This window comes from Orcinus orca, chromosome 11 (assembly GCF_937001465.1).
Source record: "Orcinus orca chromosome 11, mOrcOrc1.1, whole genome shotgun sequence".
Taxonomy (NCBI): Eukaryota; Metazoa; Chordata; class Mammalia; order Artiodactyla; family Delphinidae; genus Orcinus; species Orcinus orca.
Genome location: NC_064569.1, coordinates 37,569,676 through 37,595,998, shown reverse-complemented (window position 1 = coordinate 37,595,998; position 26,323 = coordinate 37,569,676). Strand labels below are relative to the sequence as shown.

At 41.6% G+C, this 26,323-nt stretch overlaps 1 long non-coding RNA gene across 3 annotated transcripts in view; it reads right to left on the bottom strand.

The window, feature by feature from the left end:
• LOC117203022 (uncharacterized) overlaps window positions 1-23,640 on the bottom strand; it is an 82,667-nt gene extending 59,027 nt beyond the window's left edge. Inside the window, exons 1-4 of one of the 3 annotated variants that reach the window (XR_007470014.1) lie at window positions 22,397-23,640; window positions 19,527-19,577; window positions 17,980-18,149; window positions 7,752-10,564 (exon numbers count right to left, since the gene is read on the bottom strand). This is a non-coding gene — a long non-coding RNA (uncharacterized LOC117203022). Of the gene's footprint in view, window positions 1-7,751; window positions 10,565-17,979; window positions 18,150-19,526; window positions 19,578-22,396 lie in introns of those variants that run through there. The other 2 variants (XR_007470015.1, XR_007470016.1) reach the window with 2 other exon arrangements.
• Window positions 23,641-26,323: the final 2,683 nt, after the last annotated feature.

The following is a 26,323-nucleotide window of genomic DNA, read 5'->3' as shown; positions in this document are numbered from 1 at the left end:
GAAAAGAGTGGATATATGTATATGTATAACTGAGTCACTTGGGTGTACAGCAGAAGCTAACACACATTGCAAATCAGCTATACTCTGATAAAAATTAATTTGAAAAAAAAAACAGGAAAGTAACAGCCAGCTCAAAACTGTTTCTGGAGTGAAATTCTCCAGATTTTTGCTTCCAATTACTGTTTAAAGTTTGCCAGACGATCATGGAGAAAATCATTCCCAAGGGAATGATCTAGGACCTTCGTCTACATTGCTGGAAACTCTAAAAGAGGCTAATTATTAAAATGGAGCAAGCCATAAATTAAAATGTAAGGTGAAACCTTATATCCTTACATTTTTGTAAGCACCAGTGGTATCAAGTAACACGTTGAACCCCTGCCCTCTGGGGTCCTTTTCAGGATGCACGGCCCGGTCCTTCCTGGGCTTGCTCTTTGTTTGGTTAGACATACATATACATACTTGCAAACACACGATTAAATTAAGAAGACAGCCTATCCTAAGCGCTACAGAATTGGTAAATACCCAAAACAATGCCTCAAGAAGCTGGATTTGGAAGAGACCAAGTATTGAATGGGGAAGGCTCTGTGGAAGAAGTAAAGAGACAGAAAGTGAGGTCTTGAAGGAAGTACAATTTGGAAGGGAGAGGAGCATGACAGGAAAAGAATATGTGGGGGGGGGGAAAGGCACACAGACCAACTTATGTACTCAGAGACTTTGCATGTGCTGTTCCCTCCGCCTGGAATGCTTCCCCTTCAACGTGTGAATGGTTCATCCCTTACTTCTTCAGGTCTTTACTCAAAACCCACCCTCAGTGGGGCCTCCCCTGGCTACCTTATATAGACTTTCAACCCTGGCTACCCACTAAAGTTATATATTACCTTTTTCCTCTTTAGATTTTCCCTTTGGTACTTATCACTATATAATCTACCTTACATTTTAACTATTAATCTTGTTCATTTTTAATTCCTCTAGAATGTAAATTCCACAAAGCAGGGAGTTTTGTCTGTTTGGTTTGCTACTGGATTCCCAGCACCTAGAACAGTGTCTGGCACAGAGTAAGTACTCAGTAAACATTTGTTGAATAAATAAATAAGTTGTATGGAGGCAAAAGGGGTAGATGAACAGGCTATTATTAAAATATCAAATTGACAGAAATAGAACTTTTACATGAAGGAATCAGGTTCATGAATTTGGGCAGACAGTTTGGAGACAATTGGGGAGAACCTGGAAGTCTGCCAAGGACTCATAAATACAAGACTCCTGGGAGAATCTGAGGGGTCATCTGGTCCACCTTTCTCATTTCTAAGCAGCCCTACGCCTAAGTCATCCCGGACAAAACAAACTATTCAGCTTTCTATTTACACAAGTTCCATTGCATGTTTCTCAGAGGCCGAGGCAAACATCACAGAGCTCAAATTTTACAGCCTGGTGGCCGTACTTTCAACCTCAGGGGAGGAAATTTACATCTTTGCAGAGCTGAGCTGCTGAATTCCTTCTCAGTGCTTCAGATGATTGGGCCTGGATATCACTTTCATTCACTCTACTGGAAAAACTGGAGAGGAAATGGTGGTCTAGTTGAATATGAATTTTCTTTTCTCTTCTAAAGTCAGAGAAGCAGCTCCCTGAAACTTACAAAGGGCCTCTGGTTTGTTGGCACTCACCACTGTGGTTGTGCTTCCCAGCAGAGAACATTCTAAGCAGCTGAAGCCATGGATGACAAGCATTCATTACCTGTTTGAGCACAAGAGTCAGGGTCCTAAACTCCACCTGCATTCATTTCCAACACCTCTCACCTGTCTACATGGAAAGAAGAGGTAATGCGGCACATGTATACAATGGAATATTACTCAGCCATAAAAAGAAACGAAATAGAGTTATTTGCAGTGAGGTGGATGGACTAGAGACTGTCATACAGAGTGAAGTCAGAAGGAGAAAAACAAATACTGTATGCTAACACATATATATGGAATCTAAAAAAAAAAGAAAATGGTTCTGAAGAACCTAGGGACAGGACAGGAATAAAGATGCAGACCTACTAGAGAATGGACTTGAGGATATGGGGACGGGGAAGGGTAAGCTGGGACGAAGTGAGAGAGTGGCACTGACATATATACACTACCAAATGTAAAATAGATAGCTAGTGGGTAGCAGCCGCATAGCACAGGGAGATCAGCTCTGTGCTTTGTGACCACCTAGAGGGGTGGGGTAGGGATGGTGGGAGGGAGATGCAAGAGGGAGGACATATGGGGATATATGTATATGTATAGCTAGACATTTCTCCAAAGAAGATATACAGACTGCCAACAAACACATGAAAGAATGCTCAACATCATTAATCATTAGAGAAATGCAAATCAAAACTACAATGAGATATCATCTCACACCAGTCAGAATGGCCATCATCAAAAAATCTAGAAACAATAAATGCTGGATAGGGTGTGGAGAAAGGGGAACACTCTTACACTGCTGGTGGGAATATGAATTGGTACAGCCACTATGGAGAACAGTATGGAGGTTCCTTAAAAAACTACAATTAGAACTACCATATGACCCAGCAATCCCACTACTGGGCATATACCCTGAGAAAACCATAACTCAAAAATAGTCATGTACCAAAATGTTCATTGCAGCTCTATTTACAATAGCGCGGAGATGGAAACAACCTAAGTGTCCATCATCGGATGAATGGATAAAGAAGATGTGGCACATATATACAATGGAATATTACTCAGACATAAAAAGAAACGAAACTGAGCTATTTGTAATGAGGTGGATGGACCTAGAGTCTGTCATACAGAGTGAAGTAAGTCAGAAAGACAAATACCATATGCTAACACATATATACGGAATTTAAGAAAAAAAAATGTCATGAAGAACCTAGGGGTAAGACAGGAATAGACACAGACCTACTAGAGAATGGACTTGAGGATATGGGGAGGAGGAAGGATAAGCTGTGACAAAGTGAGAGAGTGGCATGGACGTATATACACTAACAAACATAAGGTAGATCGCTAGTGGGAAGCAGCCGCATAGCACAGGGATATCAGCTCGGTGCTTCGTGACCACCTAGAGGGGTGGGATAGGGAGGGTGGGAGGGAGGGAGACGCAAGAGGGAAGAGATATGGGAACATATGTATATGTATACTGATTCACTTTGTTATAAAGCAGAAACTAACACACCATTGTAAAGCAATTATACTCCAATAAAGATGTAAAAAAAAAGAAAAGAAAAGAATAGTGGGTGTGAGCAAAAAAAAAAGAAGATATGAGACATGGTATACATCAAATGTTCTATATGGAGGGGAAATGGATTTCTAGCTTGCTGCCACTCCACACTGAACGCCACTTGCATATAGGGCATTCATGGGTGCAGGTGTCCACTGGCAAAGTAAGTCCCAACCTGCTCCCCAACAAGGAGCATGCAATCTAAAACAGAAAGGTAGAGGGCTTCCCTGGTGGCACAGTGGTTGAGAGTCCGCCTGCCGATGCAGGGGACGCGGGTTCGTGCCCTGGTCCGGGAGGATCTCACATACCACGGAGCGGCTGGGCCCGTGAGCCATGGCCGCTGAGCCTGCGCATCCGGAGCCTGTGCTCCGCAATGGGAGAGGCCACAGCAGTGAGAGGCCCGCATACCAAAAAAAAAGAAAGAAAGAAAGAAAGAAAAGTAGAACAAAAGGAAATGACATGAGAAAGAAGTGGTAGAACAGAAACCGGGAGACATCGTCACTACAGTCCCACAAAATAGGCATTCAGTAGCTACTTCATGAGTTCAATTATTTTCTGAAAGCTCCATTTGTTTTAAGGAGCATTTACTCCCGTTTAGCTGGTTTAAATGAGTCTTAACATAACTGACAATAAACTATTGCACCAACTACCAAAAACAAACTCCTGGCTTCATGCCGTGATGGATGAGACGAAAGAACAGCATTCCTCATTAACATTTGAAATTCCTGAGTGAAATATTGAACAAATTGCAATAAAAACCATTAAAAGAATTCAAATACTTACAATCAATTTAACTATTTTCTTGACCCCCTCTTTTAAATCAGGAGATACTACCTTTCCATTTTTAAAAGTATTTTTTCTTGCATTTCTCACTCTGTACCCAATATGCAATACTTGCTTTTCTGATATAAACATTATATAGCTCATACTGACTTTAGACCAGGAAAGTAATAGATAATATTCACCAATTTGGCAAAAAAACAAAACGAAACAAAACTGAAAACATTCATGGAGGTAAAGTAGACAGTATAACACACTTATAAATCATAAATAAATCATAAATAAATCACTCAATAAATCATGCGTCTGTTTTATTTGGAGCTTAGCAATGGGCATATGCTTTAGGTTTTCTTGTAACGCTTCGTGGGTGAGGGTACTTATCATCAACTATCCACTTCCAACAACTACTTCCATTTTTCAAGTTAGGCTTGTTAATAAGTGTGGTGATATATATATGTTACTTACAATGCATTTTCCTGTTTTGAAGAAGTGACTTGTATCTCTTTGGAATTTGAAGTACTGATTTGAAACAAAGATTTCATTCTTATTTTACTTTCCTCCTTAGATGTATTTTTATTCTTCAGTTTGCCATTATACTTTGCACAGTCAAAAGGTACAGATTCTGCTGACATCTTAATGCTCTTGAAAATTGTCCTAATTTCCTTAGGACCCATAATTTCAAATTTGATTGTGTTAAGACCTTTCTGGAAGGGGAAGGAAGAAAATGAATATTCATCAAACGCCTTCTCTGTGCCTTCTTCTTTGTGTCTTGGGTGTTTTATATGTCAATTCATTTCAGCGTAAGTAATATTATCCTTATTTTACCTCTGAGGAAACTGAGACTTAGTAACTGGTCCATGGTCACATTGCTAGAAATAGCAGAGCCAGAATTGAATCCAGGTCTGTTGAATTCCAAGGCATGGGCTCTTGTCCACATTGTAGGGAGACAGGATTTTGCAACAACTGGACGGAGCCTCAGAGATCACTTAATCCAACAGGGCAAACGTTCCCTCCCCGTCCATCTGCCTTCACCTCTGCCAAATACACACATTTCACAGACAAGAACATTGAAATTCAGATAATTGAATGCTTTGCCAAGCCACAAGTTATGCAAGTGGTGAATGTACTCGTACAAAGTGATATTTAACAGTTTTAGAGATGCAAAATTATCGATTTTTACATCCTCCCCAAACTCATCTTTTTAAAGTCAGTTTTATTGAGATAGAATTCATTTTCAGGAGACTTCATCCATTCAAGGTATACAAATTGATAAGCTTTGACAGATGTATACACTTTCAAATCCATCCCAGCGATCACGATACAGAACATTTCCACCTGCCCCCCAAAGGTTCCTTGTGCTCCCTTGTCGGCTTTTCTTCCCTGGACCCACAGCCCAAGGCAAAACTGATCTGCTCTGGTCACTGTTGATTAGTTTCCATTTCCTAGAATCTTATGCAATTGGATTCATACAGTGTGTACCCCTTTGTGTCTGGATTCTTTCCCTTAGCATAATGATGTTGAGATTCATCCATGTTGTTTTGTGTATTTCGTGTAGCTCGTTCCTTTGTGTCGCTGAATTATACTCCATGGTACGGATGTGCCACATTTTGTTTCTCTGTTACATGTTGATAGACATTTGGGTTATTTCCAGTCCTTATAGCTATTGTGAATAAAGTTGCTGCGAACACATGTGTACAAACATTTATGCTGTCATCTGTTTGTTTTTCTTGGGTAGCCACAGTGGGATGCCTAGACCGTATGTTATGTGCATGTTTCACTTTTTAGGAAACTGACAGTCTTCCAAAGTGGTTATACTATTTCACATTCCCACCAGCAATGTTATGTCCCAGAGTCTTCACACCCTTGCAAACATTTAGTCAAAATGTCCAGTCTTTTTAATTTCACCCTTGGTGTATACTGGTGTTCACTCGCATTTCCCTGATGACCAGTGATGTTAAACATCCTTTCATGTGCTTATTAGACATTATAATATCGTCTTTTTTAAGGTGTCTGTTGAATTCTTTTACTTATATTCTATAGAGTTGTTTCCTTACTATAGAGTTTGTGTTCTCTGTATATTCTGTACACAAATTCTGCGTAAGCTGCATGTTGTGGTAGTTTTAAAGCTAGTCCAAAAATTCTTGGACACTCCTCCTGTCAAGAGATGGAGTTTAGTTCAACTTCCCTTGAGGGTGGGCTGCATCTAGGGACTCACTTTTAGCAAATAGAATATGACAGAGTTATGAGATATCACTTTGGAAGGCAGGTCATAAATAAGACTGTAGCCGCTGTTTTGGTGTGCTCTCTCCCTCTCTCTCTCGATACGCATTCTAGGAAAAGCCAGCTCTGTGTCCTGAGGACTGATAAACAGCCTATGGAGGGTCTCACGTGACTAGGAACCGAGAAGTCTTGGTGGATCGTCTGCCAACAGCCATATAAGTAGGCTTGGAAGTGAACCTTTCTCCAGTCAAGTCTGGAGATGACTGTAACCCCAGCCAACAGCTTAACTGCACCCTCCCAGATTCTCGGCCACAGGAAACTGATAATAAATGTTTGTCCTTTAAAGATGCTAAGTTTTGGAGTAATTAGTTATGCAACAATAGATAACTAACAAATATGCAAAAAATTTTCCCCCATTCTATGGCTTGCCTTTACATTTTCCTCAGGGTGTCTTCTGAAGAGCAAAAGCTTTTAATTTTGATAGCCTGATTTATTATTTTTTCTTAATAGTTCATGATTCTCATGTCTATCTAAGAACTCTGCCTACCTCAATGACATAAAGATTTCTTTTCCTATATTTTCTTCTAGAATTTAGGTTTGTAATCCATTTTACATATGGTGTGAGGTAAGAATCAAGGTTCATTTTTTTTCTTACAAATCTACAATCTCTCCATCACCATTCATTGAAAATAAATTTTTTCTCATTGAATTGCTATTTTTGTTCAAAAAAAGTCAACAGATCATAAATATATGGGCCTATTTCTGAACTTTTCTGTTTCATTGATCTATATGTCCACCTTTTCACTAATACCACACTGTCTCGATTACTGTAGCTTTATTAGGTCTTGAAATTTGGTAGTATGGGACCTCCAACTTTGTTCTTCATTTTTAAAATTGCTTCGGTCATTCTGGGTCATTTGCATTTTCATATACATTTTAGAATCAGGTCCTCAATTTCTGCCAATACAGGCTGCTGAGATTTTGATTAAGAATGTATTAAATCGGGCTTCCCTGGTGGCGCAGTGGTTGAGAGTCCGCCTGCCGATGCAGGGGACACGGGTTCGTGCCCCGGTCCGGGAAGATCCCACATGCCGCAGAGCGGCTGGGCCCGTGAGCCATGGCCGCTGAGCCTGCGCGTCCAGAGCCTGTGCTCCGCAACGGGAGAGGCCACAACAGTGAGAGGCCCGCGTACCGCAAAAAAGAAAAAAAAAAAAAAAGGATGTATTAAATCTATAGATCAATTTAGGGAGAATTGAACTCTTAAAAATATTGTCTTGGGGCTTCCCTGGTGGCGCAGTGGTTGAGAGTCCGCCTGCCGATGCAGGGGACATGGGTTCGTGCCCCGGTCTGGAAAGATCCCACATGCCGCGGAGCGGCTGGGCCCGTGAGCCATGGCCGCTGGGCCTGCGCGTCCGGAGCCTGTGCTCCGCAGCGGGAGAGGCCACAACAGTGAGAGGCCCACGTACCGCAAAAAAAAAAAATAATAAAATATATATATATATATATATATAGTCTTGGCTGTGAATTTTTTACAATATCAGTGAGTCTGAGGGGTATGTTACTGATAAGAAAAATCAGAATTACAGGACATTTCCTGCCTTTTTCTGAATTTAGTTTTGCTAGCTTAAATTCAAGTCTCAACTACAAGACTTGACTATGCCTCAGTTTCCTAATCTATAAAGCAGAAAAGGATACTTATCTCTGACCATAGCAACTGGAGGTATACAGGTATAGAGTAGGAAAGTGGAATTCAAGAAGTGTAGTCTTATTTGACTCCAAGAATTTGGGGAGGATAAATGTTTTCCTAGAATAATTTTGAAAAAGAATTCTTTAAGAATGTATCTTAACTAGAAAGTAGATTTGTTTTGTTTTGATTTCATTTTCTGGTGACCTGCAAATGAGTTACACAAGCAACTAATAATTTGTGCAAATCTGATAAGGTATTGTTTCATTCATTCATTCGACAAATATTTACTGTGTCCCAAGCCTGAATTGAATTAGGCACTGGGTACAGAGTGTGTATGTGTGTGTGTGTGTGTGTGTGTGTGTGTGTGTGTGTGTATGTATGTGTTTATTCATGGTGCACATAAGTGTACCTATAATTGTGTATGTGTTTATCTGTGTCTGTATGTATGCTTAGATGAAAACTACCATAATTGCTCTTGTCCTTCCTGCATCTTTTGAGCTAAGATAGAAATTGTGTATCATGGATTATTTCAATGAGTTCTCAGTTTATTTTGTCTCTGATATTGTTGCAAAAACATAAGTTCTCTGACCCTTGCTCTGAAGTGTGAAGAAGGAGAAGATGGAAACTGAGGTAAGAGGTAATGACAGAGTAATGACCTTGCCCTATGACAGAGCTGAGGCTACAGGCATCCCACATTACAGAGAAAATACAGCCACCAGCAAGTATTTACTGAACGCTTAGGAGGTGCCTGGACTTGAATATACTGGAGGCTGTTCATTGCAGTGCACAGGCTTCTCTCTAGTTGTGGCGCATGGGCTCAGTAGTTGTAGTGCTTGGGCATAGTCGCCCCCTGGCATGTGGTATCTTAGTTCCCCAGCCAGAGATCAAACCCATGTCCCCTGCATTGGAAGGCAGATTCTCAACCACAGGACCACCAGGGAAGTCCCACATAAATATACCTTAAAAACCACCAAATGATATAAAAATGCCATAAAGATGTTTTCACTGACATTTCCAATTTATTATGAATGCGTCTTAAATGTCCAAAGATGATTAAGACAAACAATCAACAGGACATCCTCTAAGCGTTTATAGCAGAGATTTAAAAGTTTTGTTTTATTTAAGCATCATACTTCATATCCTATCATTTCCATGGTATTTTTAAAAGATCTACCCTGATGCTCTCTCAAAAACAAAAAAATAAACCCACAAGTAAATATCTTACTTTGGCTTCACCTTAACCCTCTTCTAAAAAAGTAATCTGCAGAATTCCCTGGCAATCCAGTGGTTAGGACTCCGTGCTTTCATTGCTGAGGGTATGAGTTCAATTCCTGGTTGGGGAGCTAAGGTGCTGCAAGCCATGTTGTGCATGCCAAAAAAAAAAAAAAAAGTAATCTGCACCCACACAACCAGTTCAATTCTCACTCTCTCCATGAGACCTTCGCTGACTTTAGCCCATGAAGAATGCCCTGCCCTGTGGTTCCACAGCCACAGGGACAAGTGTGTGCCGTGCTCTTTTACTCTGGTCTCTATTCTTTCTGGTGATGTGTATATTCCGCCTCTGGTCTCTATTTGTTCTGGTTATGTGTATATTCGATTATTTCATTGAACAAGCCAGAGTATCACCCATAGTTATTTTACAATTCGTCATAGAACCTAAGCCATACCTGCCACATATGTTTGTTAAACACTTAAACAGAAATAGCATGAGGCAGTGTGTGGGGTAAAGAACAAAAGGCTCAGAATTTAGAAAATTCAGGCTCTAGCTCAGCTCTGCCACTAGCAGGTGGCACTGAGTAATTCACTTCATGTCCCTGAGCCTTCCTCATCTGTAAATGCAAAAGCTGGACTAAGTCCAGTCTCTTCCCGTCAATTCTATGAAAATCAAGTTTGCACCTATAGATTCCTTCCAGCAATTACCTTCAAAATCTCTCCCTAAAAAGTTCGCAGCATCTCAGATCTGTTGACCAGAAACACCAGTTTTGAGGTTCTACAGGCAGAAACACCACCTAAAATCTTATGACTGAACAAGTTTGGTGAGGCAACTATCGCTGACCTGGGAAGTGGCCAGTGCAACCTGTACCCTGACACTGCCGTATCTGCCACCACACTGCCCCAGAAAATTGGGGCACCTTCTGCCACAATCCTCTGTAAAAATTCCCTTTTGACCTGCACCTCTAGGGCAGGTGCCTATACCCTAGTTGCAAGGTAGGCTAGGAGAGCAAGTAGGTGGCATTATATTGTGAAAGAATTCCTTAAACATAGGAGGGAGAGTCCACGTGTTGGACAGCCAAAAATAATGACAAACATCCACTTTAAATATTATATCTCCACTATTATAATCCCTATTTTTCACATCAGGAAACGTAGGCTTAGCAAGGTTAACTGACTTGCCCAAGGTCACAGAGATGGCAAATAGCTACGTCGGTCTGTCTGATGCCAATAACTCTCTGCTTCCCTCAGGTTCAATAGCTTCCACTGAATGGAGACTTCGGGGACAGGTGAATTTGTACGGGTGAGAATGTAGGTTTCATTCATCTTCATCATCCTCATTATTGTCATCACCATTAGCGTGATATTTGAAGATAGAATCTACAAAGTTGTGACTCAGTCATCAATCTATCCACAAACCCCCAAGTCACCAGGATGTACCTGTTGATATCAATAGAAAGGAAGACATATTTTGATTAAAACATTTACAAGGTAGTTCCCATAGACAGAAATGAAAATAAACATCTCTGATCAGGGGCAAAGTCATATCTCGTAAGTCAGGAGCCAAAGTTCAACACAAGGCCAATGTTGTAAATACCTTTTTCGTCTCCTAAAGCTGCTACCATTTTGCAACTAAATTCAGTAACAACACATTTCCAAACTGCAAACTGTCTCCCTGCAGCTGTTTTCATTGCAATTATGAAAGAGGAAAGCTGCTGGTCCTCTGATAATAACTCAGCCCAGTTGAGAGAACACTGCACACTTAAAGAGTAGAAAAGAAAAAAGGAGATTTGTCCTCTTCCCCCTCTACACACACTCTCAAACTGCATTTTCCCAGAGCATAAGAGTGTTGCTATACAGTCAGTTCATGGCTGTATGTGGAAAGGGAGGAGAGAGAGAAGGGCAGAATGGATAAATTAAATCTATGTGTAGCCCCCAAACCACATCCTACGGTTATGAACATCAGCCTCTTTTACCATGACCCCTAGGCTAGAATTGAAAACAAGAAACAAAATCTTTAATAGGGGTTGCTTTCCGGGCCCTCCCCCCAGCCCTGGCCACCCGTCCTCTTCAGTAGAGGAGGTAATAAGCAGATAAAAAATCCAAAAGCCAGCACAAGGGGAATGGCAGGGAGACTCCGATGGCTGAGTCAATCGAGGGAAACAGCTACCCGCTTCTGAAGGAGCCGAGGATCAGCTACTCTCTTGCTCCCCAAGCAGCAACCTTCATGTGGTTATATGCAAATCCTGAGCTTTGAGCAATTTCTAGAAAGTTCTGATGTCCCTAAAACCACATGTATAATCTACTCCACCTCACTGGAGAAAGCGTGTGCAATAATTATCCTTTGTCATCTGATTCTAGTTTAAACACACTCTTCTGGGTTTCCCTGGTGGCACAGTGGTTAAGAGTCCTCCTGCCAATGCAGGGGACACGGGTTCGTGCCCCGGTCCGGGAAGATCCCACATGCCGCGGAGCGGCTGGGCCCGTGAGCCATGGCCGCTGAGCCTGCGCGTCCAGAGCCTGTGCTCCGCAACGGGAGAGGCCACAACAGTGAGAGGCCCGTGTACCGCAAAAAAAAACAAAAACAAAACCACAACAAAAAAAACCACTCTTCCCAGTTTCCTACTCCAACCCTAATTCACCTAAAACGAGCAATAAAAGGAGCAGAGCCAGGACTTTCCCAAAGCTTAGGCCTGCTAGCAATTTACTTTTACTCCATGCCTTCGCCATTGCGAATAAGGCCTCTTGGTCCATCGGAGCTGCACTCCTTGGAGACAGAAAGCAAAAACAACAGACAAAAAGAATGGACTCCCAGAGCCGTCATTTCTCCAACTGCCCTATACTGAAAATTCCCTACTCTTGGTGAGGTGAAGCCCACCAAGAGACTACTTAAAGTTCAGACCCCGAGAGAATTCCGAGAGAAACTTTCATATCCTGAATGATTAAGAATGGTGTCTTTTTAAAAAATGAACTATTGTTGATTTACAATGTTGTGTTAGTTTCAGGTATACAGCAAAGTGATTCACTTATACATATATATACATATTCTTTTTCAGATTCTTTCCCATTATGGTTTATTACAGGATATTGAATAGAGTTCCCTGTGCTATACAGCACGACCTTTTTCTTTATCTATTTTTTATATAGTAGTGTGTATCCGCTAACCCCAAACTCCTAATTTATCTGTCTCCTACCTCCTTTCGCCTTTGGTAACCATAAGTTTCTTTTCTATGTCTGTGCGTCTGTTTCTGTTTCATAAATAAGTTCATTTGTGTTATTTTTTGGATTAAGAATGGTGTCTTTTAAAGCAAACAATAATTGGTATACTTGTAGACTCTTCAATTGCCAACCGTGCCAACATTATTTTTGATAATCAATGGATTATCAAAACAGGAGGAACATTTGTAGTGATTTTAAAGTAGTGGAATAAATTTTAGAATTTTAATTCTGTTGCTCTCGTTTGTAGCCTGGATGGCCCTAATATATTTCACACATCCAAGGGTTAAAATACTATGCGCAATATAATGAATGGACCCAGTAATGAATCAACAAAAGAAATTTGAGGCCTGCCTTGGGTCCGTCACTCTGAGAAGATGAGCTAAATTTGGGAATGTAGAAGGAATGTCATGATAGAAGAGTAAGAATTGCCCCAGATCACACAGCCAGGTCAAGAACTTGGTCCTCTGACTGTACTCAGAGCACTTTCCTCTCCACTGTTTGAACTTCATGTTTAAAGAACAGACACATCTATTTGATGAGGAAAAAAAAATGTTATGAGATAGCATCATTAGCTGAAAACAACCCACGTGGATTGAGGATTGTACATGATGAAGCTCCATCTTTACTGCTCTTGCCCCGATTTTTTTTTTTTTTTTTTTTTTTTTTTGCGGTACGCGGGCTTCTCACCGCTGTGGCCTCTCCCGTTGCGGAGCACAGGCTCCGGACGCGCAGGCTCAGCGGCCATGGCTCACGGGCCCAGCCGCTCCGCGGCATGTGGGCTCTTCCCGGACCGGGGCACGAACCCGCGTCCCCTGCATCGGCAGGCGGACTCTCAACCACTGCGCCACCAGGGAAGCCCCCGCCCCGATTTTTTTTTAATAAATTTATTTATTTATTTAATCTTTGGCTGCGTTGAGTCCTCGTCCCTGCGCACAGGCTTTCCCTAGTTGCGGCGAGAAGAGATCACTCCTCGCCACGGCGCGTGGGCTTCCCATTGCGGTGGCTTCTCCTGTTGCAGAGCACCGGCTCCAGGCGCACGGGCCCAGCTGCTCCGCGTCATGTGGGATCCTCCCGGACCAGGGCTCGAACCCGTGTCCCCTGCCTTGACTGGTGGACTCTGAACCACTGCACCACCAGGAAAGCCCCCCAAATATTTTTTAATTATTTTATTCTATTTGTTTAAACTGAAAAAAAAACAAACAACCATTCCTCCTAACCCCACTTTCCACCTCTGGCAACCATCAATTTGTTCTTTATATAGATGAGCTTGGTTTTCAAGATTTTCTTTTGGAGTCCACATGTAAGACAGATCATACAGTATTTATATTTCTCTGTCTGACTCATTTCACATAGCAAAATGATCTTGAGGTCCATCCATGTGGTCGCAAATGGCAAGATTTCATTCTTTTTTATGGTTGAATAATATTCCATTGTGTACCTTTATCCATTCATCCATCAATGGACACTTAGGTTGTTTCCATATCTTGGCTATTATAAATAATGCTGCAATGCGGATGGGGTATATATATCTTTTTGAAATAGTGTTTTCTTTACTTTTCTTTTCTTTTTTTTTTTTGGATAAATAACCAGAAGTGGAAAGGCTGGATCATATGGTGGTTCTAGTTTTAATTTTTGAGAAACCTCTGTACTGTTTTCCACAGTGGCTACACCAATTTACAATCCAACCAACAGTGCACGAGTGTTCCCATTTCTATACATCCTCACCAATATTTGTTATTTGTTGTCTTTTTGAAAATAGCCATTCTAATAGGTGTGAGGTGGTGTCTCACTGTGGTTTGAATTTGCATTTTCCTGATTGTTAATGCAGTAGAGTATCCTTTCATGTATCTGTTGGCTATCTGTATGTCTTCTTTGGAAATGTCTATTCAGATCTTCTACCCATTTTTGTGAGGATCTTCCGTGGTTGGTGGGGCACAGTGGTTGGGACTCTGTGCTCCCAATGCAGAGGGCCTGGGTTCTATTCCTGGTCCCACATGCATGCAGCTAGGAGTTCCTATGCCACAACTGGATAGCCCGCATGCCACAGCTGGGGAGCCACATCGAAGGAGCCCACGAGCTGCAACTAAGGAGCCTGCCTGCCACAAGTAAGACCCGGCACAACCAAATAAATAAATAAATTGTTTTTAAAAAGTGGTGAGAGTAGGCATCCTTGCCTTGCTCCTGGTCTTAGAGGAAAAGCTTTCAGCTTTTTACCATGGAGTATGATATTGGCTATAGATTTGTCATATATGGCCTTTGTTATGTTGAAGTACATTCCCTCTATACCCACTTTGTTGAGAGTTTTTTTCATAAGTGGATGTTGAATTTTGTCAAGTGCTTTTTCTGCAACTGTTGAAGTGATTACATGATTTTTATCCTTCATTTTGTTCATGTGCTGTATCACACTGACAGATCTACAAATGTTGAACAATCTTTGGGTCCCTGGAATAAATCCCAGCTGATCATGGTGTATGACCCATTAATGTATTGTTGAATTTGATTTGCTCATATTTTTTTAAGGATTTTTTTTTACCTATGTTCAGCAGGGATATTGGCCAATAATTATCTTTTCTTGTGGCAGGCAGCCTTGTCTGGTTTTGGTATCAGGAGAATACTGGACTTGTAAAATACATTTGAAAGAGTTCCTCCCTCTACTACTTTTTGGAAGAATTTGAGAGAGATTGGTGTTATTTCTTCTTTGAATGTTTGGTAGAATTCACCAGCAAAGCCATCAGGTCCTGGACTTTTGTTGTTGAGAGGCTTTTGGTTACTTATTCAATCTCCTTACTGGTCTGTTGAAATTTTTCTATTTCTTCATGATTAAGTATCGATAGGTTATATGTTTATAGAAATTTATCCATTTCCTCTAGGTTGTCCACTTTGTTGGGGTATAATTGTTCATAGAAATCTCTTATGAACCTTTGTATTTCTGTGGTATCAGTTGTAATATCTGCTCTTTAATTTCTGATTCTATTTGAGTCCTCTCTACTTTTCTCAGGGAGTCTCGCTAAAGTTTGTCATTTTTGTTTATCTTTTCAAAGAATCAGCTATTAGCTTCATTGATCCTCTCTATTGTCTTTTTAGTCTCTACTTCATTTATTACTACTCTAATCTTTGTTATATCTTTCCTTTTACTAACTTTGGGTTTTGTTTATTCTTTTTGTAGTTCCTTGAGGTGGAAAGTTGGTTTGTTTATTTCAGATTTTTCATGGTTTTTTTTTTCACTTGGGGTATAGTTGATAATATTATATTGGTTTCAGGTGTACAACATAGTGATTCAAAATATTATAGATTATACTTCACTTAGAGTTATTATAAAATATTAGCCAAATCCCTTGTGCTATACCATACATCCTTGTAGCCCATTTATTTTCTACATAGTTGTTTCTACCTCTTAATCTCCTACTGCTGTCTTCCCCTCCCTCCACCCTCTCCCCACTGGTAACCACTAGTTTGTTCTCTGCATCTGTGAGTCAATCCAGCATGTTGCAAATTACAAAATTTCATTCTTTTATGGCTGAGTAGTATTCCATTGTATATATAGACCATATCTTCTTTCCCTGTTCAGCTGTTGACAGACACTTGTGTTGCTTCTATGTCTTGGCTATTGTAAATAGAGCTGCTGTGAACATTGGGGAGCATGTATCTTTTCAAATTAGTGTTTTCATTTTCTTCAGATATATACCCAGGAGTGGAATTGCTGGATCATATTGTAGTTTTATTTTTAGTTTTTTAAGGAACTTCTATACTGTTTTCCACAGTGGCTGTACCGTAAATTGGTAAATTTCCACCATAAATTCCCACCAAAAGTGTACAAGTGTCCCCTTTCCTCCACATTCTCACCAGCATTTGTTATCTGTGGTCTTTTTGATGATGGCCATTATGACAAATACGAGGTGAAATAAGAACCATCATGCATTGTTGGTGGGACTGTAAAATGGTACAGCTTCTGTGGAAACAGTTTGGCAATTCCTCAAAAAAGTTAAATGTAGAATTACCATATGACCCTGAAATTCTACTCTTAGGCACATACCCCAAAGAACTGAAAATAGGCACTCAAACTAAACTTGTTCATGCATGTTCATAACATTCACTGTAGCCAAAAGGTGAAAACAACACAAATGGCCAACAACAGATGAATGGATAAACAAATACAGTGGAATATTATTCGGCTATAAAATGAAACGGAGTATTGTGACATGCTACAACTTGAATGAACTTCAAAAACATTAAGTGAAAGAAGCCAGACACAAAGATCACATATTGTGTGATTCCTTTTATATGAAATATTCAGAACAGGCAAATCCAAATAGACAGAAAGCAGGTTGGTAGTTGACAAGAGCTGGAAGGAGAGGGGAAAGGAAAGTGATTACTTTATGAGTATGAGGTGTTATTCCTGGGTGATGAAAAGGTTTTGAAACTAGAGAGAGGTATTTGTTGCACAATATTGTGAATGTACACATGTCACTTAATTGTATACTTTAAAAAGGTTAATCACGTGTTATGTTAATTTCACCTCGATAAGAAAAAGTTCACTTGAATTCTAAAAATTAGAGCTTCACCATTATTTGAAAAACTTGAAAAGTTAATTTCCTTTGTCAGTAAAAGGAAAGAAAGAGCTGTTAAAGTCTTTAAATGTAATTTCAACTACTGCAAACTTCTCAGTTGTGTTAAAATTTGCTTTGTATTTTGTATCATGTATGTTTGAACAAGGTTTCTCACTGATGCTGGTTCTCAATAATCTTGAAGTGATTATCAGGAGAATGTCTTGGAGGAGCTTCAAGACGGCGGAAGAGTAAGACGCGGAGATCGCCTTCCTCCCCACAAATACATCAGAAATACATCTACATTGTGGGAAGCAGTCAGCCTTGAGAGCAGGCTGCGGACATGCCAGGCATGCCGCCGCTGCTCGAAGGGACTGTCCCTACTTGTTCCCCTCCTTGTTCCATTCCATGGGAGATAAATCACCAGGGCCCAGAAATCAGAAAGAATGTAAAATGAGACAAGCAAAGCTGTCTCCCCCCTGCACATGCAGGTTATTTTTGATGATTCTGGGTTTATGGGTTTTCTCCCAGGGAAGTTAACCTTGAGCCGAGACAGTCATTGGATAATGTAAACCACCATCTGGCAACCTTCCCTTTTCTAGTCTATATAACCTGCAACTGTAGCATAATAAAATTTGCCTTGCAACCATCAGTTGTCTTGGTCCTTCTGACCCCATTCGTCGGTGCTATTTCAGTTCCTTACCCCTTCCCTTCTGACCCTGGGCAGAGAGATCCTCTCTCTCCGGCTGGTCCGCGGCACTACATGTGGAACAACTCCTACAGAACACCTACTGAATGCTGGCAGAAGACCTCAGACCTCCCAAAAGGCAAGAACCCCCCCACGTACCTGGGTAGGGCAAAAGAAAAAAAAGAAAAAACAGAGACAAAAGAATAGGGACGGGACCTGCACCAGTGGGAGGGAGCCGTGAAGGAGTAAAGGTTTCCACACACTAGGAAACCCCTTCGCGGCCAGAGACTGCTGGTGGTGGAGGGGGCAAGCTTCGGAGCCGCGGAGGAGAGCACAGCCACAGGGGTGTGGAGGGCAAAGCGGAGAGATTCCCGCACAGAGGATCGGTGCTGACCGGCACTCACCAGCCCGAGAGGCTTGTCTGCTCACCCGCTGGAGCAGGCGGGGTTGAGAGCTGAGGCTTGGGCCTCGGTCGGAGCGCAGGGAGAGGACTGGGGTTGGCGGCGTGAATACAGCCTGAAGGGGGCTAGTGCGCCACGGCTAGCCGGGAGGGAGTCCGGGAAAATGTCTGGAGCTGTGGAAGAGGCAAGAGACTTTTTCTTAACTCTTTGTTTCCTGGTGCGCGAGGAGAGGGGATTAACAACGCTGCTTAAAGGAGCTCCAGAGACGGGCGCGAGCTGCGGCTAACAGCGCGGACCCCAGAGATGGGCATGAGACGCTAAGGCTGCTGCTGCTGCCACAAAGAAGCCTGTGTTCACAGGTCACTATCCACACCCCGCTTCCTGGGAGCCTGTGAAGCCCGCCACTGCCAGGGTCCTGTGATCTAGGGACAACTCTCCCGGGAGATCACACGGCGCGCCTCAGGCTGGTGCAACGTCACGCTGGCCTCTGCCACCGCAGGCCCGCCTCACACTCCATGCCCCTCCCTCCGCCCCGCCTGAGTGAGCCAGAGCCCCCGAATCAGCGGCTTCTTTAACCCAGTCCTATCTGAGCGAAGAACAGACGCCCTCAGGCGACCTACACGCAGAGGCGGGGCCAAATCCAAAGCTGAACCACGGGAGCTGTGCGAACAAAGAAGAGAAAGGGAAATCCCTCCCAGAAGCCTCAGGAACAGCGGATTAAATCTCCACAATCAACTTGATGTACCCTGCACCTGTGGAATACCTGAATAGACAACGAATCATCCCAAATTGAGGAGGTGTACTTCGGGAGCAACGATATATATATATTTTCCCTCTGTTTCTCGTTTTGTGACTGTGTATGTGTATGCTTCTGTGTGTGATTTTGTCTGCATGGCTTTGCTTTTACCATTTGTCCTAGGGTTCTGTCTGTCCGTTTTCTTTTGTTTTATTTCCTTTAGTATAGTTTTTAGCACTTGTTATCATTGGTGGATTTGTTTTTTTGCTTTAGTTGCTTTCTTTTTTCTTTGTTTCTTTTTTAATTACTTTAAAAATATTTTTAATAATTATTTTTTATTTTAATAACTCTATTTTATTTTATCTTTTTCATTCTTTCTTTCTTTATTTTCTCCCTTTTATTCTGAGCCGTATGGATGAAAGGCTCTTGGTGCTCCAGCTAGGTGTCAGGGCTGTGCCTCTATGGTGGGAAATCCAAGTTCAGGACATTGGTCCACAAGAGACCTCCCTGCTCCACATAATATCAAATGGCGAAAATCTCCCAGAGATCTCCATCTCAACACCAAGACCCAGCTCCACTCAATGACCAGCAAGCTACAGTGCTGGACACCCTATGCCAAACAACTAGCGAGACAGGAGCACAACCCCACCCATTAGCAGAGAGGCTACCTAAAATCATAACAGGGTCACAGACACCCCAAAACACACCACCAGATGTGGACCTGCCCACCAGAAAGGCAAGATCCAGCCTCATCCACCAGAACACAGGCACCAGTCCCCTCCACCAGAAAGCCAACACAACCCACTGAACCAACCTTAGTCACTGGGGGCAGACACCAAAACAACAAGAACTTTGAACCTGCAGCCTGCAAAAAGGAGACCACAAAAACAGTAAGTTAAGCAAAATGAGAAGACAGAGAAAAAAAAGGAGATGAAGGATCAAGGTAGAAACTCACTAGACCTAACAAATGAGGAAATAAGCAGTCTAGCTGAAAAAGAATTCAGAATAATGATACTAAACATGATCCAAAATCTTGGAAATAGAATGAAGAAAATACAAGAAACGTTTAACAAGGACCTAGAAGAATTAAAGAGCAAACAAACAATGATGAACACACAATAAATGAAACTAAAAATTCTCTAGAAGGGATCAATAGCAGAATAACTGAGGCAGAAGAATGGATAAGTGACCTGGAAGATAAAATAGTGGAAATAACTACTGCAGAGCAGAATAAAGAAAAAAGAATGAAAAGAACTGAGGACAGTCTCAGAGACCTCTGGGACAACATTAAATGCACCAACATTCGAATTATAGGGGTCCCAGAAGAAGAAGAGAAAAAGAAAGGGACTGAGGAAATACTTGAAGAGATTAAAGTTGAAAACTTACCTAACATGGGAAAGGAAATAGTTAATCAAGTCCAGGAAGCACAGAGAGTCCCATACAAGATAAATCCAAGAAGAAACATGCCAAGACGCATATTAATCAAGCTATCAAAAATTAAATACAAGAAAAAATATTAAAAGCAGCAAGGGAAAAACAACAAATAACGTACAATGGAATCCCCATAAGGTTAACAGCTGATCTTTCAGCAGAAACTCTGCAAGCCAGAAGGGAGTGGCAGGACATATCTAAAGTGATGAAAGGGAAAAACCTACATCCAAGATTATTCTACCCAGCAAGGATCTCATTCAGATTTGACGGAGAAATTAAAAGCTTTACAGACAAGCAAAAGCTAAGAGAATTCAGCACCACCAAACAAGCTTTACAACAAATGCTAAAGGAACTTCTCTAGGCAGGAAACACACGAGAAAGAAAAAACCTACAATAACAAACCCAAAACAGTTAAGAAAATGGTAAAAGGAACACACATATCGATAATTACCTTAAATGTCAATGGATTAAATGCCCCAACCAAAAGACACAGGCACACTGAATGGATACAAAAACAAGACCCATATATATGCTGTCTACAAGAGACCCACTTCAGACCTAGGGACACATACAGACTGAAAGTGAGGGGATGGAAAAAGATATTCCATGCAAATGGAAACCAAAAGAAGCTGGAGTAGCAATTCTCATATCAGACAAAATAGACTTTAAAATAAAGACTATTAGAAGAGACAAAGAAGGACACTACATAATGATCAAGGGATCAATCCAAGAAGAAGATATAACAATTGTAAATATTTATGCACCCAACATAGGAGCACCTCAATACATAAGGCAAATACTAACAGCCATAAAAGGGGAAATCGGGGCTTACCTGGTGGCGCAGTGGTTGAGAGTCCGCCTGCCGATGTAGGGGACGTGGGTTCGTGCCCTGGTCCGGGAAGATCTCACATGCCGTGGAGCGGCTGGGCCCGTGAGCCATGGCCACTGAGCCTGCGCGTCCGGAGCCTGTGCTCCGCAACGGAAGAGGCCACAACAGTGAGAGGCCCACGTATGGCAAAAAAAAAAAAAAAAAAAAAGGGGAAATCGACAGTAACACAAACATAGTAGGGGAGTTTAATACGCCAGTTTCACCAGTGGACAGATCATCCAAAATGAAAATAAATAAGGAAACACAAGCTTTAAATGATACATTAAATGAGATGGACTTAATTGATATTTATAGGACATTCCATCCAAAAACAACAGAATACACTTTCTTCTCAAGGGCTCATGGAACATTCTCCAGGATAGATCATATCTTTGGTCACAAATCAAGCCTTGGTAAATTTAAGAAAACTGAAATCGTATCAAGTATCTTTCCTGACCACAATGCTATGAGGCTAGATATCAATTACAGGAAAAAATCTGTAAAAAATACAAACACATGGAAGCTAAACAATACACTACTTCATAACCAAGAGATCACTGAAGAAATCAAAGAGGAAATCAAAAAATACCTAGAGACAAATGACAATGAAAGCACAACAACCCAAAACCTATGGGATGCAGCAAAAGCAGTTTTAAGACGGAAGTTTATAGCAATACATTCCTACCTTAAGAAACAAGAAGCAACTCAAATACACAACCTAAACTTACACCTAAAGCAATTAGAGAAAGAAGAACAAAAACCCCCAAAGTTAGCAGAAGGAAGGAAATCATAAAGATCAGATGAGAAATAAGTGAAAAAGACATGAAGAAAACGATAGCAAAGATCAATAAAACTAAAAGCTGGTTCTTTGAGAAGATAAACAAATTTGATAAACTACTAGCCAGACTCATCAAGAAAAAAAGGAAGAAGACTCAAATCAATAAAATTAGAAGTGAAAAAGAAGTAACAACTGACACTGCAGAAACACAAAGAATGATGAGAGATTACTACAAGCAGCTCTATGCCAATAAAATGGACAACCTGGAAGAAATGGAAACATTCTTAGAAATGTACAACCTTCTGAGATGGAATAGGAAGAATTAGAAAATATGAACAGACGAATTACAAGCACTGAAATTGAAACTGTGGTTAAAAATCTTCCAACAGGTTCTTGGGGGAAGATGGCAAAAGAGTAAGACGTGGAGATCACCTTCCTCTCCACAGATACACCAGAAATACATCTACACGTGGAACAACTCCTAAAGAACACCTACTGAACACTGGCAGAAGACCTCAGACCCCCCCCCAAAGGCAAGAAAGTCACCACGTACCTGGATAGGGCGAAAGGAAAAAGAATAAACAGAGACAAAATGATAGGAACGGACCTGCACCTGTGGGAGGGAGCTGTGAAGGAGGAAAGGTTTCCACACTCTAGGAAGCCCCTTCGCGGGTGGAGACTGTGGGTGGCGGAGGGGGGAAGCTTTGCAGCCGCGGAGGAGAGCACAGCCACAGGGGTGCAGAGGGCAAAGCGGAGAGATTCCCGCACAGAGGATCGGTGCCGACTGGCACTCACCAGCCCGAGAGGCTTGTCTGCTCACCTGCCGGGGCGGGCGGGGCTGGGAGCTGAGGCTCGGGCTTCGGTTGGAGCGCAGGGAGAGGACTGGGGTTGGCGGCATGAACACAGCCTGCAGGGGCTAGTGCACCACGGTTAGCCGGGAGGGAGTCCCGGGAAAAGTCTGGACCTGCTGAAGAGGCAAGAGACTTTTTCTTAACTCTTTGTCTCCTGGTGCGCGAGGAGAGGGGATTAAGAACGCTGCTTAAAGGAGCTCCAGAGACGGGCGGGAGCCGCGGCTGAAAGCGCGGACCCCAGAGACAGGCATGAGATGCTAAGGCTGCTGCTGCCGCCAACAAGAAGCCTGTGTGTGAGCACAGGTCACTATCCACACCCCCGCTTCCGGGGAGCCTGTGCAGCCGGCCACCGCCAGGGTCCGGTGATCCAGGGACAACTTCCCCAGGAGAACACACGGCACACCTCAGGCTGGTGCAACGTCATGCTGGCCTCTGCCGCCGCAGGCTCGCCCCGCACTGCGTACCCCTCCTTCCCCCCGGCCTGAGTGAGCCAGAGCCCCTGAATCAGCTGCTCCTTTAACCCCGTCCTGTCTGAGCAAAGAACAGACGCCCTCCGGCGACCTACATGAAGAGGTGGGGCCAAATCCAAAGCTGAGCCCCGGGAGCTGTGAGAACAAAGAAGAGAAAGGGAAATCCCTCCCAGAAGCCTCAGGAGCAGCGGATTAAATCTCCACAATCAACTTGATGTACCCTGCACCTGTGGAATACCTGAATAGACAACGAATCATCCCAAATTGAGGAGGTGGACTTTGAGAGCAAGATTTATGATTTTTTCCCCTTTTCCTCTTTTTGTGAGTGTGTGTGTGTATGCCTGTGTGAGATTTAGTCTGTATAGCTTTGCTTCCACCATTTGTCCTAGGGTTCTATCTGTCTGTTCTTTTTTTTTCTTTTTCTTTTTTAATTTTTTTAAACTAATTATTTTTTATTTTAATAACTTCATTTTATTTTACCTTTATTTTATTTTATATTCTTTCTTTCCTTCCTTCACTCCTTCCTTCCTTCCTTCTTTCCTTCCTCCCTCCCTCTCTCCCTGCCTCCTTTCTTCCTTTCTTTCTTTCTTTCTTCCTTCCTTCCTTCCTTCCTTTCTTTTTCTTTCTTTCTTTCTTTCTTTCTTTCTTTCTTTCTTTCTTTCTTTCTTTCTTTCTTTCTTTCTTCCTTCCTTCCTTTCTTCCTTTCTTTCTTTTTTCTTTCTTTCTTTCTTTCCTTCTTTCTACTTTTTCTCCCATTTACTCTGAGCCATGTGGATGAAAGGCTCTTGGTGCTGCAGCCAGGAGTCAGTGCTGGCCTCTGAGGTGGGAGAGCCAAATTCAGGACACTGGTCCACAAGAGACCTCCCAGCTCCACATAATATCAAATGGCAAAAATCTCCCAGAGATGTCCATCTCAACACCAGCACCCAGCTTCACTCAACGACCAGGAAGCTACAGTGCTGGACATCCTATGCCAAACAACTAACGAGACAGGAACACAAACCCACCCATTAACAGAGAGGCTGCCTAAAATCATAATAAGTACACAGACACCCCAAAACACACCACCAGACGGACCTGCCCACCAGAAAGGCAAGCTCCAGCCTCATCCACCAGAACACAGGGACTAGTCCCCTCCACCAGGAAGCCTACACAACCCACTGAACCAACCTTAGCCACTGGGGACAGACACCAAAAACAACAGGAACTACGAACCTGCAGCCTGCAAAAAGGAGACCACAAACACAGTAAGATAAGCAAAATGAGAAGACAGAAAAACACACAGCTGATGAAGGAGCAAGATAAAAACCCACCAGACCTAACAAACGAAGAGGAAATAGCCAGTCTACCTGAAAAAGAATTCAGAATAATGATACTAAAGATGATCCAAAATCTTGGAAATACAATAGACAAAATGCAAGAAACATTTAACAAGGACCTAGAAGAACTAAAGATGAAACAAGCAATGATGAATAACACAATAAATGAAATTAAAAATACTCTAGATGGGATCAATAGAAGAATAACTGAGGCAGAAGAACAGTGAAGTGACCTGGAAGATAAAAGAGTGGAAATAACTACTGCAGAGCAGAATAAAGAAAAAAGAATGAAAAGAACTGAGGACAGTCTCAGAGACCTCTGGGACAACATTAACCACACCAACATTCGAATTATAGGGGTTCCAGAAGAAGAAGAGAAAAAGAAAGGGACTGAGAAAATATTTGAAGAGATTATAGTTGAAAACTTCCCTAATATGGGAAAGGAAATAGTTAATCAAGTCCAGGAAGCACAGAGAGTCCCATACAGGATAAATCCAAGGAGAAATATGCCAAGACACATATTAATCAAACTGTCAAAAATTAAATACAAAGAAAACATATTAAGAGCAGCAAGGGAAAAATAACACACAAGGGAATACCCATAAGGTTAACTGCTGATCTTTTAGCAGAAACTTTGCAAGCCAGAAGGGAGTGGCGGGACATATTTTAAGTGATGAAGGAGAAGAACCTGCAAACAACATTACTCTAGCCAGCAAGGATCCCATTCAGATTTGATGGAGAAATTAAAATGTTTACAGACAAGCAAAAGCTGAGAGAGTTCAGCACCACCAAACCAGCTTTACAACAAATGCTAAAGGAACTTCTCTAGGCAGGAAACACACGAGAAAGAAATGACCTACAATAACGAACCCAAAACAATTAAGAAAATGGGAATAGGAAAATACATATCAATATTAACCTTAAATGTAAATGGACTAACTGCTCCCACCAAAAGATACATATTGGCTGAATGGATACAAAACCAAGACCCATATATATGCTGTCTACAAGAGACCCACTTCAGACCTAGAGACACATACAGACTGAAAGCAAGGGGATGGAAAAAGATATTCCATGCAAATGGAAACCAAAAGAAAGCTGGAGTAGCAATTCTCATATCAGACAAAATAGACTTTAAAATAAAGACTATTAGAAGAGACAAAGAAGGACACTACATAATGATCAAGGGATCAATCCAAGAAGAAGGTATAACAATTGTAAATATTTATGCACCCAACATAGGAGCACCTCAATATATAAGGCAAATACTAACAGCCATAAAAGGGGAAATTGACAGTAACAAATTCATAGTAGGGGACTTTAACACCCAACTTTCACCAATGGACAGATCATCCAAAATGAAAATAAATAAGGAAACACAAGCTTTAAATGATACATTAAACAAGATGGACTTAATTGATATTTATAGGACATTCCATCCCAAAACAACTGAATACACATTTTTTCAAGGGCTCATGGAACATTCTCCAGAATAGATCATATCTTCGGTCACAAATCAAGCCTTGGTAAATTTAAGAAAACTGAAATTGTATCAAGTATCTTTTCTGACCACAATGCTATGAGACTAGATATCAATTACATGAAAAGATCTGTAAAAAATACAAACACATGGAGGCTAAACAATACACTACTTAATAACGAAGTGATCACTGAAGAAATCAAAGAGGAAATCAAAAAGTACCTAGAAACAAATGACAATGGAGACATGACAACCCAAAACCTATGGGATGCAGCAAAAGCACTTCTAAGAGGGAAGTTTATAGCAATACATTCCTACCTTAAGTAACAGGAAACATCTTGAATAAACAACCTAACCTTGCACCTAAAGCAATTAGAGAAAGAAGAACAAAAACCCCTAAAGTTAGCAGAAGGA